Source organism: Urocitellus parryii, chromosome 1 (assembly GCF_045843805.1).
Source record: "Urocitellus parryii isolate mUroPar1 chromosome 1, mUroPar1.hap1, whole genome shotgun sequence".
In the NCBI taxonomy this organism is placed as follows: domain Eukaryota; kingdom Metazoa; phylum Chordata; class Mammalia; order Rodentia; family Sciuridae; genus Urocitellus; species Urocitellus parryii.
The window spans coordinates 255,857,612-255,873,250 of NC_135531.1; the positions used below are offsets into that span (position 1 = coordinate 255,857,612).

The 15,639-nt window shown below is 43.3% G+C and overlaps 1 pseudogene; it reads left to right on the top strand.

Moving 5' to 3' along the window:
• The first annotated feature begins 15,161 nt into the window (after positions 1–15,161).
• Positions 15,162–15,252, top strand: LOC113186984 (U6 spliceosomal RNA; annotated as a pseudogene).
• Positions 15,253–15,639: the final 387 nt, after the last annotated feature.

Genomic DNA, 15,639 nt, shown 5'->3' on the forward strand with positions numbered 1-15,639 from the left:
GGGCTTTCACACAAAGCTTCAAACCTGGACAATGAACAGAGACAGCTCCTCGGGGTAGGCATGCGGGCAATGAGAAGAACCAAGAACAAAGGATAAAGGATGCTCACCAAGCCACCCGGGTACCCAGCAGGGACATATACTGCCTGCAGCAGGCATCCCAGTTTGGAAGTTGTTCTCTTCTGGATTCACACATCTCCTGAAAGGAAGGGCTCCTGTCTGAGATAAAAATCACATGAAGACATGTGATTAGACATGATTTCCCAAAATGTAAGAGCCGTCAGCAGACTACATCCAACTCATTGTCTCTAAGCGGTTAAGGCAGGAGGAGGAAAAAGCAGGCAGGAGGGAGAGGGTGGGGGAAGGAAAGCAGGGGCTCTGGAGTCTTTGTTTCTCTCCCATCTGGCTGGAAGCCAGAGGCGAAGATCGAAGAGACCTATCTTTTGTCCACCCATCTGACAGTCATCCCATGTTACCACTCGGCAAAATCAAAGTGAAATGCATTCACACATTCGTGTCCATCACTCAAAAGGTTACGGAGAAATCTCTCTTCCTGGGTCTGTAGCAGCAGGGGTGCAATGTAGCTTTCTGTTTTCAGGGTCATAATAAATTTAAGAGATTTTCACTTTTTAACGCTATGGTCTACCATCATTAGCATTCTCCTAGTCTTCCAAGGAGACCCAAAGCATGTGCTCTGTGGCTTTAAAGGAAGTGAGAGCCCTTCCTAGCCCTCTATATCCAGTCTGGTGAGGCTTGAGCATGTAAAGTTTCAGGCCATACATAATTCAAAAGATATGAAGAAGATTTTCTTCATTCTCCATCTATCCCTGCATACAACAACCCCCCCCCCTTCCTTTCTGGCTTATAACAAATGTTAATTTAATCAACTGGCAGTAGATTGCACTGGTTGCTGACTCATGCCAGACATGGCCCCTGCGGACTCACCAAGCTCTGCCATCTCATTTGGAAATGAACGATAAAGAAGGATCAGCCAGAGCTGACCACCTTTCTTCCTCTGTTGTCCTTTGCTCCCTCCTGTTCTTACCCCCTCTCCCCCCAAAAAGATCCTTTATAAATGTATCCCCTGCTACACAGGCAAGTCATCCACATGGCAGCCTGAGCTACGCAAGGGTCTGAGCTAATACAAGTTGTGCAGTCTCTGAACTGTCCCTGAGATATGGGACATGCCCCCTTGACCTGGGGACTGCTTTCTAGATAAAGCCCAGGTGTAGCCGAGGGAAGGAAGGGGAGATCTGCAGAAGGGCAGCAAGGCAGATCCAAGCCTAGTTATCCAAGCCATGTGCGCATGCGTGTCAGGGAGACAGCCCGTGTGCTGGGAACCTGCCCTGGAAGTTGATGAAAAAATGTGGAGGACCAGCTCCCATGAAGGAGCACCTTCCCCTTCTCCAAGCCAGCAGGAGTGGGAGCTCTTGGCCCCCTGGGGACAGCTGTGAATGGAGGGTAGAGGGAAGGGATGTCCCTAGAGACAAGGCAGGAGTAGCAGGTAGAAGGGAAAAGGATGGAGAGAATGGAATAGTAAAGAAATGCTTCCCAAAGGAAAGGACCCAGAGCTAAGAAGATGTCTAGGCTAAGCCTTGGTAGTCTTGTGGCCTACTTCTTTTTCTTTTCTTTCATCTTAGCATTTCACTTATAAAGAAGCATTCTCCATTTTTGCCCCAGAGGGATTCCTTTAAAACCTTCCCTACTACGAACCTCCAAATACTTGCTGAGCACTAATGTATAGGGTCCTCTGTGAGGAAATAGAATGCCATTTTGCCTCTCCTCTCTGAATGCCTTGGAAAGCACTTATGGCATTCCAAAGCACCATTCCACCCATTATTTTGTTTGCTCTCTCCTCCTAATCACCTGTAAAGCACACAGAGCTGGTAGTATTAGGCCAGTTCTACAGAGGAGCTGAGCTCCCTGGGAGAGCTGGTGGAAGGCAGTCAAAACTGATACTGTCTCCACTAGACACCTCACTCTCTGGGGGTTGCGCACCAGAGGTCTAATTGCTTAGACATTAGGCTTATGGTTTATTAAGCGAATGAAACAACAAAGCACTGAAACTTCCGGAGGGGGCTGACTCCTCTATTCACCAGGCCCCACCCACAGTGCTGACTGGCCCTGCTTTTCCTTTGATCTCAATTGTCAGTAAATTGTTTTATGCTTAATTGTACATCCCCACCGCCCAACTCCCCACACCACACTGGATTGTAAGTTCCTCCTGGCCAGGGACTTGATCTAGAGAGTTTTTCGGGTCCCCAGGAAGGTTAAGAAAGAGGGTTTGCAGAGAGCAGATTTAAATTTTCCCATTGACTGCAAGCACACATTAAGATTTTTAAAGTGAGAAACCCAGCTACAGTCACCCTACTTTCAAATCCCTGCCTTGAGATTGCCTTCTGCTGTGGTCATCCCCCTAGAATGGCACCCCCTGTCCAGTTTCCTTTCATTTCTTTTTTGGGTGAGGGTGCACATTTTCGTGTGTCTTGGACTGGCCACACTGTTTGGGTTCTAGAAGGCTCTCTGCTGACCAAGAGGACATTTACAATGGCAAAAGCACTTTGCCTTGGAACACAACTCCCAGGAAAGGGGACACGTGAGAACCACACCCCTCTCCCCCAGCATCCTTAGACATGGCACAACTAGTCTGTGCTTCTTTCTTCTGATTTATGGCTCTCCAACTTTGGGGGTCATTGGGGCACTGGGAAAGAACCAGCCCTGTGCGGGGGAGGCTTCGGCACCCAGTGCACAGCATTCTAACAGCACGTGCTTCACTGCCAAGAATGGAAGGCGGGGTTCGCTTTGTCCTTATTTGACCAGAAGGCTGGGGACGGAATGCTGCCTCAGTGCTTGGGCTGTAAACTCTTCAGGCGCTCGTAAATAAGAACACGGCCTGGTATGGTTTCTTGGCTAAACGTTTGCACAGTAACTCAAATGAGGCAGCAGACATGAGTCAGGAGGGAGAAATAACCTCAAGAAGCGGTGGGGGAGGCTTGGGCTTCTTAGGCCTGGGGGATGGTACTGTACCCGGAGATGATGCTCAGCAGAGCCTCCAGGGACAGACTGCGAGCCCTCCCCGCTGCGCTGCACCACCTGCCAGAGCCATTTGCAAAGCAGCTTGTAAGAGCAGCTAAGGGAACGAGCCACTTGCCCATCCTACGTGCGGGAGGCCAACAAGGACTTTAAGTGTTGCTGAGAGGGGCAATAAAAAGGCATTAAATATTTTATCTATTTTGAACCCTCACGATTTGAACCAAGGTTATGTACAAGCTGAGAACTTATAGCTCAGGAATAACATTGGCTCAGCATGGTTAAGGCTGGTAGAAATATGAAAAAGATCACCATTATTTAATTCCAGTGTTAAGTGTTCAGCAATCAGTGGATCACCAGATTTATCCTGGCCTCACAGAGATGGAGCGCCAGCAGCTGATAGACAGAGGTTATTAAGCCAACATGGCATGTTTCATTTTCTCTGTTGGGGACAACAAAGGAAGAGCCTCTTCCAGCTGCTATGTGCCACCTCCAAGGGTCTGAAGTAAAAGTACACTTGTCCCATAAAAAGTACTATTGTTCTTGATCCACAGGGGATTGGTTCCAGGACCCTTCCCACTCCACGGATATCACAATCCTCAGATGCTGAAGTCCCTTATATAAAATGGCATTATATTTTCATATAATCTAGGCATATCCTCTCATATATATTCAATTCTCCTAAAGTACTTGTAATACCTAATACAATGTAAAAGTTATGCAAATAGTTGTTACACTGTTATCATTTAGGAAAAATGACAAGGAAAAAGTCTGTACATCTTCAACATGGATGCAATTTTTTCTGCATAGTTTTAGCTTGCAATCGGCTGAACTGGCAGATGCAGAACCTGCAGATCTTAAGAACCAACTGTGCATCTGAGAATGAATTGACTGCTTCATTCATTTATTCTTACTAAAGCTCAGCCCTGCCTCAATGTTAGACGTCTCCATTTTAAGTCTGTCTGCCTCTGATCCTTCTTAACAGTTGAATTGGTCAGCTCAGACTGCCTTAACAAGGACCACAGACTTGGTGGTTTAAACAATAGAATTTTTTTTTCTCAGTTCCGAAAACTGGAGTTCAAGATCCAGGGACCATCAGGATGGGCTCCTTCTAAGGCCCTCTCTCTTTGGCTTGCAGATGGCACTTCCTCTGCCATCTCCACAAGTGCCTCCACTTTGGGTCCTAATCTCCTTATGGGACATCAGTCATAATGGATTAAGATCCACCCAGATTACTTCATTTTATCTAATCACCTCTTTAAAGGCCTTATTTCCAGAAGCATTCATGTTCAGAGGTCCCGGGGGTTAGGACTTCAATTCCCCATGAATTTTAGAAAGACACAGTTCAGTTCATAACAATTATGATTTTTGTGTGTGTGTCACAGGGCCAGAGGTGCTAGCCTCTGCAACTGCACAGGCATTTTGGCACACACGGGAAGACACAGGATCTGGCCTGCTATGTCTGCCTACCCACCATACCAACTATTTCTCCCAACAGAAGATGAAACCAAATAATTCCACTGTTTCCGGTAGTAGTAAAGAAAAAAAAAGTGCTTTCTTTGATTTTTCCAGTCAATAGTGCCACTGGTGAAGGAGAGAGGACAGTGAGAATAGGCTCCTGTCCTTGGGGCCTAACAGTGTCTCACCCTTTATGCATCTACTCCTGCCACCAGATCCCCTTAGTTTGGTAGCCAGTCCCTTTGCATGAAAGCAGCTACTGCCTGGTTGTCCCATTGCCAATGCCATGTCTGAGTGGTCTATTTTGATAAAGAAACAAGCTTCCCTTTGTTTTAAATATAAATTGGAATCTATCACTCCATCAACCACATTGCAGAAGAAAAAAAAAAAAACATGTGGCAGGTTCACTTCTGGATCTCTTCTTCTGTCTTTCCTCCATCAGAGTATCCCTAATCCCATCAGGTGGTGATGTCACCATTGTTGCAAACCAGAGTCACTTCAAGCAGGAGCAGAGCCACTTCCTAATGCCCAAGCATGTCCCATTGGGAACTTATGCCTGCTCAGAAAGTTCCAACCATCCAGCCAGCCCCACTCAGACTTTTTCCAGGACAGCAATACTGAGACCTCTCAGGGGGTGAATTTTGGCCTCTTAAATACAGAAGAGTTAAACAGGTAGAGTCAAGAAAGCACTCTAGTGACATTTGTAATGCTTTGAAATAAAACCCATTTAGAATTTTCTGACCTGAAAACATGTTTTGTGTGTGTGCATTTTGTTTTTCAAAATGCTCCTTTGAGCCCAACGTGCTGGAGACATGACAGATTTGGCATTTCAATCCATGTCTGTTTGAATTCTAGGAATGCACATTGGCTAAGTTTTTTGAGCATCTTCTGGTAAATTAAATCAGAGGTAGATATCAATGCAGGTAGATAAACAGACAAGATAAATTTAATTGTAAGAACGCAGTGGAAAAATTTCTTCCATTTGTCTTCTTCCTATCTCATAATTCAAACCTGCATTTCTAGAAATTTAAAAATATTATAATAAGAAAGTCTCCATTGACCGAGACTCAGAGCCATAATCTAACCCCAGTGAATTAATACTATTTGTTTACTCAATGCACAGGACAAAAGGGGTATATTGAGAGATAGATATGTAAATCTTTGTCCTCTCGGATCACATAATCAGAGTGGTGAGGAGACACAGACACACAAAATTATAATTAACAATGAAAAGCAGGAAAAGCTGATCTGTTCCAACGGAGTGGGTCAGATACTCTATGCTATTGGGTTTCAGAATGGGAATGATCATCCCACTGAAGAGGTCTCAAAGGAGATGCTATTTCGGCTTGGATTTAGGGTCTTGGACTGGATCCTAATAGCAGTGTGTGTTTACTGAAGACTTTGGAGCATGAGAGTGATATCATACCAAGGCTGGTTTAAGAGTCCTGGCACAGGGCATAGGGTGTTATGGAGCAGGTGGGAAGAAAGCCTGGGAGACATTCCTGTAGACTCTGGCTGTGGCTGCGATCCAGGTACTAGGCACCTGAATTGAGGGTTGGCTGAGATGGGAAGATAGAGACAGAGGAGGCAGAGGCTTACCGACAGTGGAGGTCAGAGGACAGAAACCAGGGTCCTGACCAGTGACCAGTTCTCCTTGTTCAAAGGGAAGGACTAGCTCCTGCTGGGCAGCTCTCACAGCCTCTCTGCTGGCCTTCCCCATCTCCCAGAGATGCAGAATCTTCCAGCACACCAAGTTTTCTGGTGGAAGTCCCAAGTCATCCCAAGAATGTAGTCCTGCCTTCAGAACAGGGTGGAAGAATATTCAGGGCACATAAATTAATTAGGCAAAGCCAGTTGTCCAACAACAAATTGCAGAGTTCTTTCTGGTTTTTGCAATCCCTTAGGTATCAACTCTAAGCCAGATCTCCATCTTGATTATATGTAAAAAAAAAATGGTTAAGACTTGGCTGGCTTGACTCCAGAGCATACCTTTTTTGCCTTTTGGATTCTGTAGAGGTTTTAGCCCTGCTAAACATCTGTTGTCTACATTCCCCCTTTCTGACAGCCTTTATTTCTAATCGAATTTTACCTATGACCCTAGGGGTCCCATGATCTAGGTTAGGCTACCTAAGGTATACCATCCACTTGTCCTTATTGGCATATTTAAGCTCCTGGCTCAAATGTCTCAAATGTCCCCTAAAGCTAAACATCTCTAAACTTTTCATTTACATGAAATTACTTCCCTTTATTATTTGAGCTAGTTAAAGTTCTGTATTCTGCTGTGTGCAATTGCAAAATCCCTGATCTAGGCTCTTGGTTTAATTGTGTCATTGTGGAAGGGACTCTGGGAAGAAAGGCAAAATGTGACACCATATTACAGTGTGAACTGGCCCTGAAATCTTGGTCAAAACTCTGCAGCTCTCTAGGCTTTGGTTTCTTCATGAACAATACAAGGAGTCATTCAAGCCGATCTCTAATGATCCCTCCAGCTTGGACATTCTGACATTAAAACTCCCACCTAGTTCCTAAAGCTCGAGTGAACTGAGCCCCTTTCTTATGATCTGCATCCATCACAGTCATGTCACTAGCTGTCTGACACCACACCGTGGTCTATGAGTGCAAGGTGGACTAAGGAATTAAATGTGGTTCCAGATTTTTGAAGACAGGTAGCCATAAACTGATATTAGCATAAAGAAAATTGTCAAGTGTTTCTTTTTTTGTGTGGGGCAGAAAGGACATTGGGAAGAATAACGAAGGCATGAGGTAGGTAGGAAGCAAGGTCACTCTTAGACATATTGAACTGGAGTAAATGGGAAACAGACAAAAACAAATCCAAACTGGGAGACTCCACACCAGAGGGGAGACTCAGACTTTGTGTTAGCATAAAAATAGACAGGTGACTTCGAGGTGAGGGGTGGGTATACACACAGGGCCATAGCTGGAGAGAGATACTCACCTGGAGACACTCTGATGGAGGTAGGGACTTAGAGGTGGAGCTGAAACCACAGATCAAGTAACATGTCAGGGGAGAGGGCAAAAAGAAGAACCTTAGGACTTAAACATAACAGAAGACCATGTCTCATGAGAAATAATAAATTTAAGAGATTTTCACTTTTTAACGCTATGGTCTACCATCATTAGCATTCTCCTAGTCTTCCAAGGAGATGCATGATTCTGCTATGATGTGCATGGATCTTGTGCTTGTTTGCATTCTCAGTTTGAAGTCCTGAGAACTAGTACTGCATGTTCACCCTGCCCAGAGGGATTTATGACCAAGGCCCTTGGATCCTTCCAGAGTAGTATCTCTGTCTGCCCCCACAGGGCACAGCTCAGCCTTTGCTCATTACAGAGGTAAGCCAAGATCTGTTCTATTTATTTAGTATTTCAGGGCTTTAAAGGAAATGTGCACTCATGCTTCTACCAGTGTTTCTTGGTTTGCCACCACCCAGGCTAGCTTATCTTTGCCTTGGCCTAGGTTTTCCTGAAAGCAGAGCCCCAGTCAAGAACTGAGAGCACATAGTTTATTTCAGAAGTGATCCTAGGAAGCAGGAGTGAGGGAGTGGGGAGACTGTGGCTAGAGGAGGAAAAGCCAGCATACAGATACGTGGCGATCTCTACCATGGGCAGGCAGGAAGGGCTGGGCATTAATCCCTGGCTCTCAGTGGCTGGAGGTTGAGGGAAAACGGACATTAGCTTTGAGTGTTCCCTGTGTGAAGCATCCGTAGCTTCAGAGAAACCCAAGAAAAAAGCAGAGAGAACTGTAGGAATGTGCCCAGGGTGAGCGTTGTCAGGGCGTGTGATTTCAAGAAAGGGCAGTGATGCAGGATATCCAAACATTTGCTACAATCTCTCTAATGGATTGTAGCAAATGTTTAGATCTATCACTCTTGGGATGTGTCAAGATCTGGGTGCTGCTGACATGACCTGAACTTGGCTTCATGATCCTTCTTTTGCCCGTTCCTTGGACAGTGGAAAAATTGCTCCACTGCATGAGCCCAAGGACGTAAACCGGAGGATGTCTCTCCTAGATTGTTTTTTTCTGTTTCTTTCCTAAAACTCACCCTCAATGTTTCCCACACAATGTTTAATGTTGACATATGTGAAGAGCCCAGAATAAGCAACAATTCAGAGGAAATTTCTCCCTTCTCTGTTTCTTCCTTTGTTCTTTAATATTCTTTCCTTTTCTTCTTTCTTTTATTTCACCTTCCTTAGGTTAGGGGCTGCAGCCTGGGAGCCTTTGTAGTATGAAGGTTGAGAAAGTGTGTCTTGTTTCACTGTTGGATTCATCCCCACAATATTTTAAAACCAACATAGTTTAAGGGATAGGAAGTTCAATTGCAGTAGAGGGGGCCTACCATCTATCATTTATGCTATTGTCTGGCACCTGGAGGCATTTGAGTGAACAACTCTAATTCCAGCTATTTGGGAGAGGGGCTTTTGTTCCAGCCCACTCTTCCAATGGCACCTGCAACTTATTCCCCATGTTGCTTCCCTCCTAATTCCCTATCCCTGCTCCACCTTGAACCTCTCTGATGGTTTTACTGCTCATCACCTTCTTGGACCTGCAACAACCATTTGTCTTCAATACCATTTTGCTTCTACCTTAGGAGAAGGGTGGTCCTGGGTAGGTTAGGCAACTCTCATCATTTTTCCATAACTTGGGCTCTGACACATTGCATAATTCTCTATAAAATAGGGACATTGCCAATAACTGACTCTATCCAAGTCTTGAGAAGATCATAAGGGAGTTTCAAAGGTCAAGGTCTGATATCTCTGCTCGCCAGGTTCATGGAGAGCTCCTTACTGGTCCTCTCTCCCCCAGTCCAGGGCCACCATATTGCTCAGGCTTTGTCCCTTCTTTTCTGCTCTACCACCTTTCAAAGTGCTGGTTTCCAGATTCCAGTGTTGGCTACTACTTCAGATGTCTTTCTCTTCCCATCTAAACACCAACCATCAGCCTCTTTTGGCAGAGCACCATATTACCCTCGGCTGCATTTAAAATTGTTAAAGTATTTAAGAAATGTATTGTTTTCATACTTAACATAAAGTAATTTTAATTCTTCATTCTGCCAGCTCCTTTACACCTTGCCTTTACATATCCACAGGATTATCTAAGAGTTTTTCTTTTTTGATAGAGCAGGGTGATAATATTTCAGCATTAATTGACACACAGACTTTAGCCTTAACCTGGATTTGATGCATCACCACGATTTTATTTAACCATCACAATGACAAATATATCTTTTATCGTCGTAAAGGTTGTCAAGGCTTCTTATTAAAAGGAAAGAAAGTAAAACTTGTGGCCTAACAAAGCCACTTCACATTCTCTACCCAGAACTCATTTAAAGCTAGGGATTCCATTTCTGCTTTAGGGACAGAATTGTCTGCAGACCAGACAACTGCACAAACATCCTTTGTTGTTGTTGTTGTTGTTGTTTTCCTTTAATGTAATGCAAAGATCTTAAAATTTAAGCATGAATGGAAATAAGAATACAGGGGGTTGTATTTTTTATGGGTAAAGTAAGGGCTCTTCAAGGGTAACTCTGAGTTTTTATGACAGTCACGTCAGGGGTTGATTATAGAACCTAAAATTATCATCCCCAAGATGCGACTCTTCTGTTTGGAAAGCTTTCTTGAACCTGAATTTTGCTGCCAACAGAATAGAATTTCTAAGTGACTGTAAATTTGTAAGCAACACCTCCCCATCCCCCCATCTTAACTCAAAACCCTTGGAAAGATAACTTGGCATTGGACCTGAGTGGACTGTTTGAAAGCCACCTCTGATCCCTAAGTTGTCCCTCTGCAGCCTCTCTGTGGTGTAAAGTTGGGTGAGAGATAGGAAACCTGGGACTTGGCTTTCTTCCACCCCAGCCAGGTGACTTGGGCTGCAAATTCCAATACCATCCATGGCATGTCTGATTCTCCAGGCGGAGGTCTCCTTGGGCCCATCACATGTGTCCTGGGTTTCCCAGTTTTATTTCGAGCCCTATTTCATCTGTCGCTGCTCCTACCTCTGCTCAGGTTCATGGTAAATGGTCTGTTTCTGTCAATGACTTTTTCATCTGTGTCAGGAAAAGGCCCATTAGACAAATCCCAGGGGACAAGTTCAGAGAGTTTGTCAGTTCCCGTCACTTTCAGGTCTGGCTGTGCAGTGGAGCACGGACTCACAACAGACTTGTCAAGATGGGCAGCTTCTTCTGGAAGAATTTATCTCAATGGAGACAAATGCCTGAGGAGTGAAAAATATCAAAGACCAGCACTTGGACCGGCTGAACGGAAAAGAGATATCTGTGAATGAATTAAAGGAAGTTGGAGTCTCACTCCTCACAGGGGAAGTGGGGAGACAATGGGATATATCCAAGAATATTTAGGGGTGCTTAGTAAGAACCTGATATAAATAAGGAAGGGATCATTTCTTTTCTTTTCATCTTTTTTGTTTTGTTTTCATTTTTTGTACTGGGGATTGAATCCACTTTGCCCTGAGCTGCATACCCAGCCCTTTTTGGTATTTATTTTGAGACAAGGTCTAGCTAAGTTGCTGAGGGTCTTGCTAAGAGGCTGAGGCTGGCCTTGAACTTTTAATCCTTCTGCCTCTGCCTCCAGACTTGCTGGTATTACATGCATGCATCGAGAATTCCTTATCAACAATTAATTTCAATATTTTCAAATTAGCGATAATCAGTAGATATTAATAAGGGCAATTAAAGACAATATCTTGTCTTAGTTCACAGAAAGTGTAGGATATAACTTCCACATCTTTCCATTGCCCAACTGAGTAAGCACCTTACCACTCATAGCCTCATACACTCTGCCTTCTGAACTCAGTGAGCAAATGGTCTTGGTTGCAGCCTAAGGCCAAACCCTCTTCTTGTCTATCAGACTCTCCTACCCTAGCATCCTGCCATGCACTCCTTCCTAGACAGTCTTGTGCATTATCACATAATCTTCTCGCCTTGGTCATGCTTTCAGTTTACAGCTGCAATAGCTTCGATTTAAAAACTAAAAAATCTTTTAACTCCAGATTTCTTTTCAGTTGCCTATCATTTTTCTGCCACCCTTTCAGCAAAATTCTTTTATCAACTTCTCTTGAGCAAACTTCAGGAAACAAAAAAAAGCTGTCACATTCACCAGTGACTTCCACATATCCAAAATCAATGCTCAGTTTCACAACATTAGCCCTAATTGACTGCTCCGTATAATAAATATATTTACTTGTTCTTTTATTCATTATCCATGCCCCCCCCATCATACTGGAAGCAATTCTCATGAGAAAATAGAAACTTTGCCCCAATTACCATGTATCCACAACTCCAAGAACGCTATGTACCTGGTATATATTAGGTACTCAATAAGTACTTGCTGAGCAAACAACTCAAGCAATTCATTAATCATCACAAGGATGTGGTTCAGATGGCATCTGTGCATTAGTGAAGGGAACAAAAATTTCTTTGAGACATGTATGCAATATATAGCCTTGAAATTTGCCATGGTCTATGAATCAATGCTGTCCATACTCAGAAATGGAGAAGCAAGGTAAGAAAAGAAAGCCAGTATTTATTGAGTGTCTACTGCATAGCAAGCACTAGACTAGCCAATTTCATATGTGTTTTCTCATTCGCTCCTCACAACAATCTTTTGCTCTGACTATCTCCTTTTTCCAGATGAATAAACTAAGGCAAAAAGAGAGGTTAAATAGATTGTCCAACTTTACTCAAACATGAGTTCGGCTTGAATGAGGAAGCAATATGGTTTTCTAAGTTCCCTTAGGCTAGACATGAAATGCTGTGAATTCACAAAAAAATCTCAGGCACTGGGTTGATAAAGATATATGTCAGACTTTTCAAAGTAAAATACATATTCATTTTAGAATATTGGTGGTGGTGGTTTTATTGTCAAAAATCCACGATAGTAAATAAAACAGTGGAGCTCAATGTGACTTTAATGTTTGTTTGTTTGTTTCCAAATGTCCTCACTATCACAAGAGGTGCAGAACCATCATCCATAGCACTCACAAACCTATAGGGTAGCCATCTGGCCAAAGGTGCCAGGTAAAATACAGGATGGCCAGTTAAATTTCACTTCAAATGAAACACAAATAATGTTTTAGCACTGCACACAGTACATGCAGGCGTACCTCTGCAACTGCAGGTAAGATTGAGGAAATGGGAGCCAGAGGGAATGATCCATGCACAATGTCTAATGGGGACAGAGGAGTCCATATTCCACACACAGCATGGGACATATTGATAAACTTATTGTTTATCGGGCCACAAAGAGAAGGCCTGAGTGGCAGGGGTGAGGTTCCAAGAGGCCTGGAGGTAAACTAGCCCCTTCCTCATAAAAAAAAAAAACGGAGGATGGGTCATCTGGCTCCATTTTTTCAAAGTCCTTCTGAAGGAGACTCTCCCTCTTTTCAGTCTTCACTTCTTTGACAAAACCTGTCTTGTAATATGATGGGGAAAATAGGGGAACTGTGAAACTCAAATTTAGCTGTATTTCTGTATTTTTATTAAGTCTGGTAACACTACCTCTGGCCAAGTAGTTTGGTCACCATTCTCATACTGATCCCAACACACTATGAGACAGGTTTTGTCAAGGAAGTAAAGACAGAAAGAAGGGAGTCCTTTCAAAGGACTTTGAAAAGATGAAAGCCAAATGGCATATTGTTCAGCTTTTTATGGGAGAAGTTATAGTTAGTTGGTCTCCAGGACCCTGGAGCCTCACCCCTGCCATTAAAGTCTTCTTTTTGTGGCTCAGAAATTGAACAACTTGTCAGGCACAGTGGTGCATTCATGTAATCCCAGCATCTCAGGAGGCTGAGGCAGGAGGACCACAAATTCAAAGCCAGTCTAAGCAATTTAGCAAGGCCCTAAGCAACTCAGCAAGACCCTGTCTCTAAATAAAATATTAAAAAGGGTTGGGGATATGACTTACTGGTTGAGTGTTCTGGGTTAAATCCTCATTATCAAAAGAAAAAAAGAAAGACAGAAAGTGAACAACTGTGGACAAATCTCTTACCCTCTCCAGCCTCAGTTTCCTTATCTGCAGGTAACAGTAGTCTTAGTTATCAGAAATAAAACATGTAATGTCATTTGACTGACTTGCTCAGTTGAGACCTCACTGAAGCATTTAAACAGAAACCCAAATGATTATAAAAAGAGAAGCTATCTGGAGAGAGGGCAAGAGTTCACATGAAAGTGCATGCAGGTGTACCTGTGCAACTGCAGGAAAGATTGAGGCTAGGGGGGCCAGACAGAACAATGCATGCAAACTATTTAAGGGGGACAGAGGATTCCATACTGACCTGCTTTTCTGAACAAAAATAAAAGACACCAGATTTTTAGTAAAGTAAAAATTTCATAACTGGGGCAAAAGCAAGGATAATCTATAAATCACTGTCCCTGTAGTAGGTTTAAATGGTGAATTGAAATGTGTGCTAAATGAAGAAGAAAATATAAAGACTGGGCATAAACAACTTGGAGTAGGATCAAGTTAAAATCACAAGGAAATGAACCCCACCAATGCCTGAGACTGTGGATAATGGGTATCATGAAGTTGGGCAGTGCTGTGGACTGAACTATGGTCCCACCAAATTCATATGCTGAACAACTTGTCAGGCACAGTGGTGTATTCATGTAATCACACTATCTCAGGAGACTGAGGCTCCTGGGACTCCTATGTGACTATATGAAGTCATAAAGATGGGATCTCATCTGATAGGATGGTGGCCTAATAAGAAGAGGAAGAGGAAGATCAATCTCTCCCTTTCCCTCTCTCTCCCTCTCCCTTTCTCTCCTTCTCCCATCTCCCCTTCTCCCCCCCTCCAACCACACACTAAGGAAAGACCATGTAAGAAGAATACAGACACCCCTAAGTCAAGAAGAGAGCCTTCTATGAATCCAACTATGTTACCATCCCCCATCTTTGACCTTCAGCCTCTAGAACTATGAGAATATAAATTTCTGTTGTTTGATTATAAATTTCTGTCCATGGCATTTTGTTATGGCAGCTGGTGCTGACTAAGCCAGGCAGTAAAGAATTAAAATCTGTAGGAGCACCAGTGTAACATGTTTTAAGAAACTTGTATGAAAAGATTACAGTGATCTAACATCAAGTAGAATATAGAACAAGGAAGAGAGATGGAGTCCGTGAGATGAAGAGACAAAAGCAACCTAGCAATGGACGGGATATTCAGGAATGAAGCCGCTCTCCCCTTGTTAGCAGCCTTGGGTTTATCAAGGCTCTGAACAAAAGGAATTGATGATGGAAGCTTAGACACCTCACCTGGAGGACGTGGGTTGGATACCGGCTGACAAGGCAGCACTATGAGTGTTCAGTGCTGGTGGGAGAGATCTAAATTCTAACTTCAAAATTCAGAGAACTTTAATGCATTCTCATTGATATTTGCTTGGATTATAAGGGGGAAAATAAGGCACAATCAAACAACACCTCCTGTTCAAGGTTCATTCACTTAAGCCATCCAATCATCCCAGGGATTTGAAGAAGCAGGCTGTTGTGATTTAGACATGGTGTCCCACAAAAGCTCACAGGTGAGACAATGCAAGAAGATTTAGAGGAAAGATTATTGGGTTATAGCCTTAACCTAAACAGTGAATTAATCTCTGATGGGGTTAACTTGGTGGTGGTTGGAGGCAGGTGGGGTATGGCTGGAGGAAGTGCACATATACTAAAATTGGAATACAGAGAAGATTAGCATGTCCCCTGTGCAAGTATGACATGCAAATTCATGAAGTATTCCATATTTTTAGATGAATGGATAAAAAAAAGTGGCATATATACACAGTGGAATATTACTCAGCACTAAAAGAGAATAAAATCATAGCATTTGCAGGTAAATGGATGGAGTTGGAGAAGATAATGCTAATGAAGTTAGTCAAACCCAAAAAACAAATGCCGAATGTTTTCTCTGATATAAGGAGCCTGATTCATTGTGGGGTAGGGAGGGGGAGCATGGGAGGAATAGATGAACTCTAGACAGTGCTGAGGGGTGGAAGGAGAAAGGAGGGGGCAGTGGGTTAGAAATGATAGTGGAATGTGATGGACATCATTATTCAAAGTACATGTATGAAGACATGAATTGGAGTGAATATACTTTTTATACAACCAGAGATATGAAAAACTGTGCTCTATATG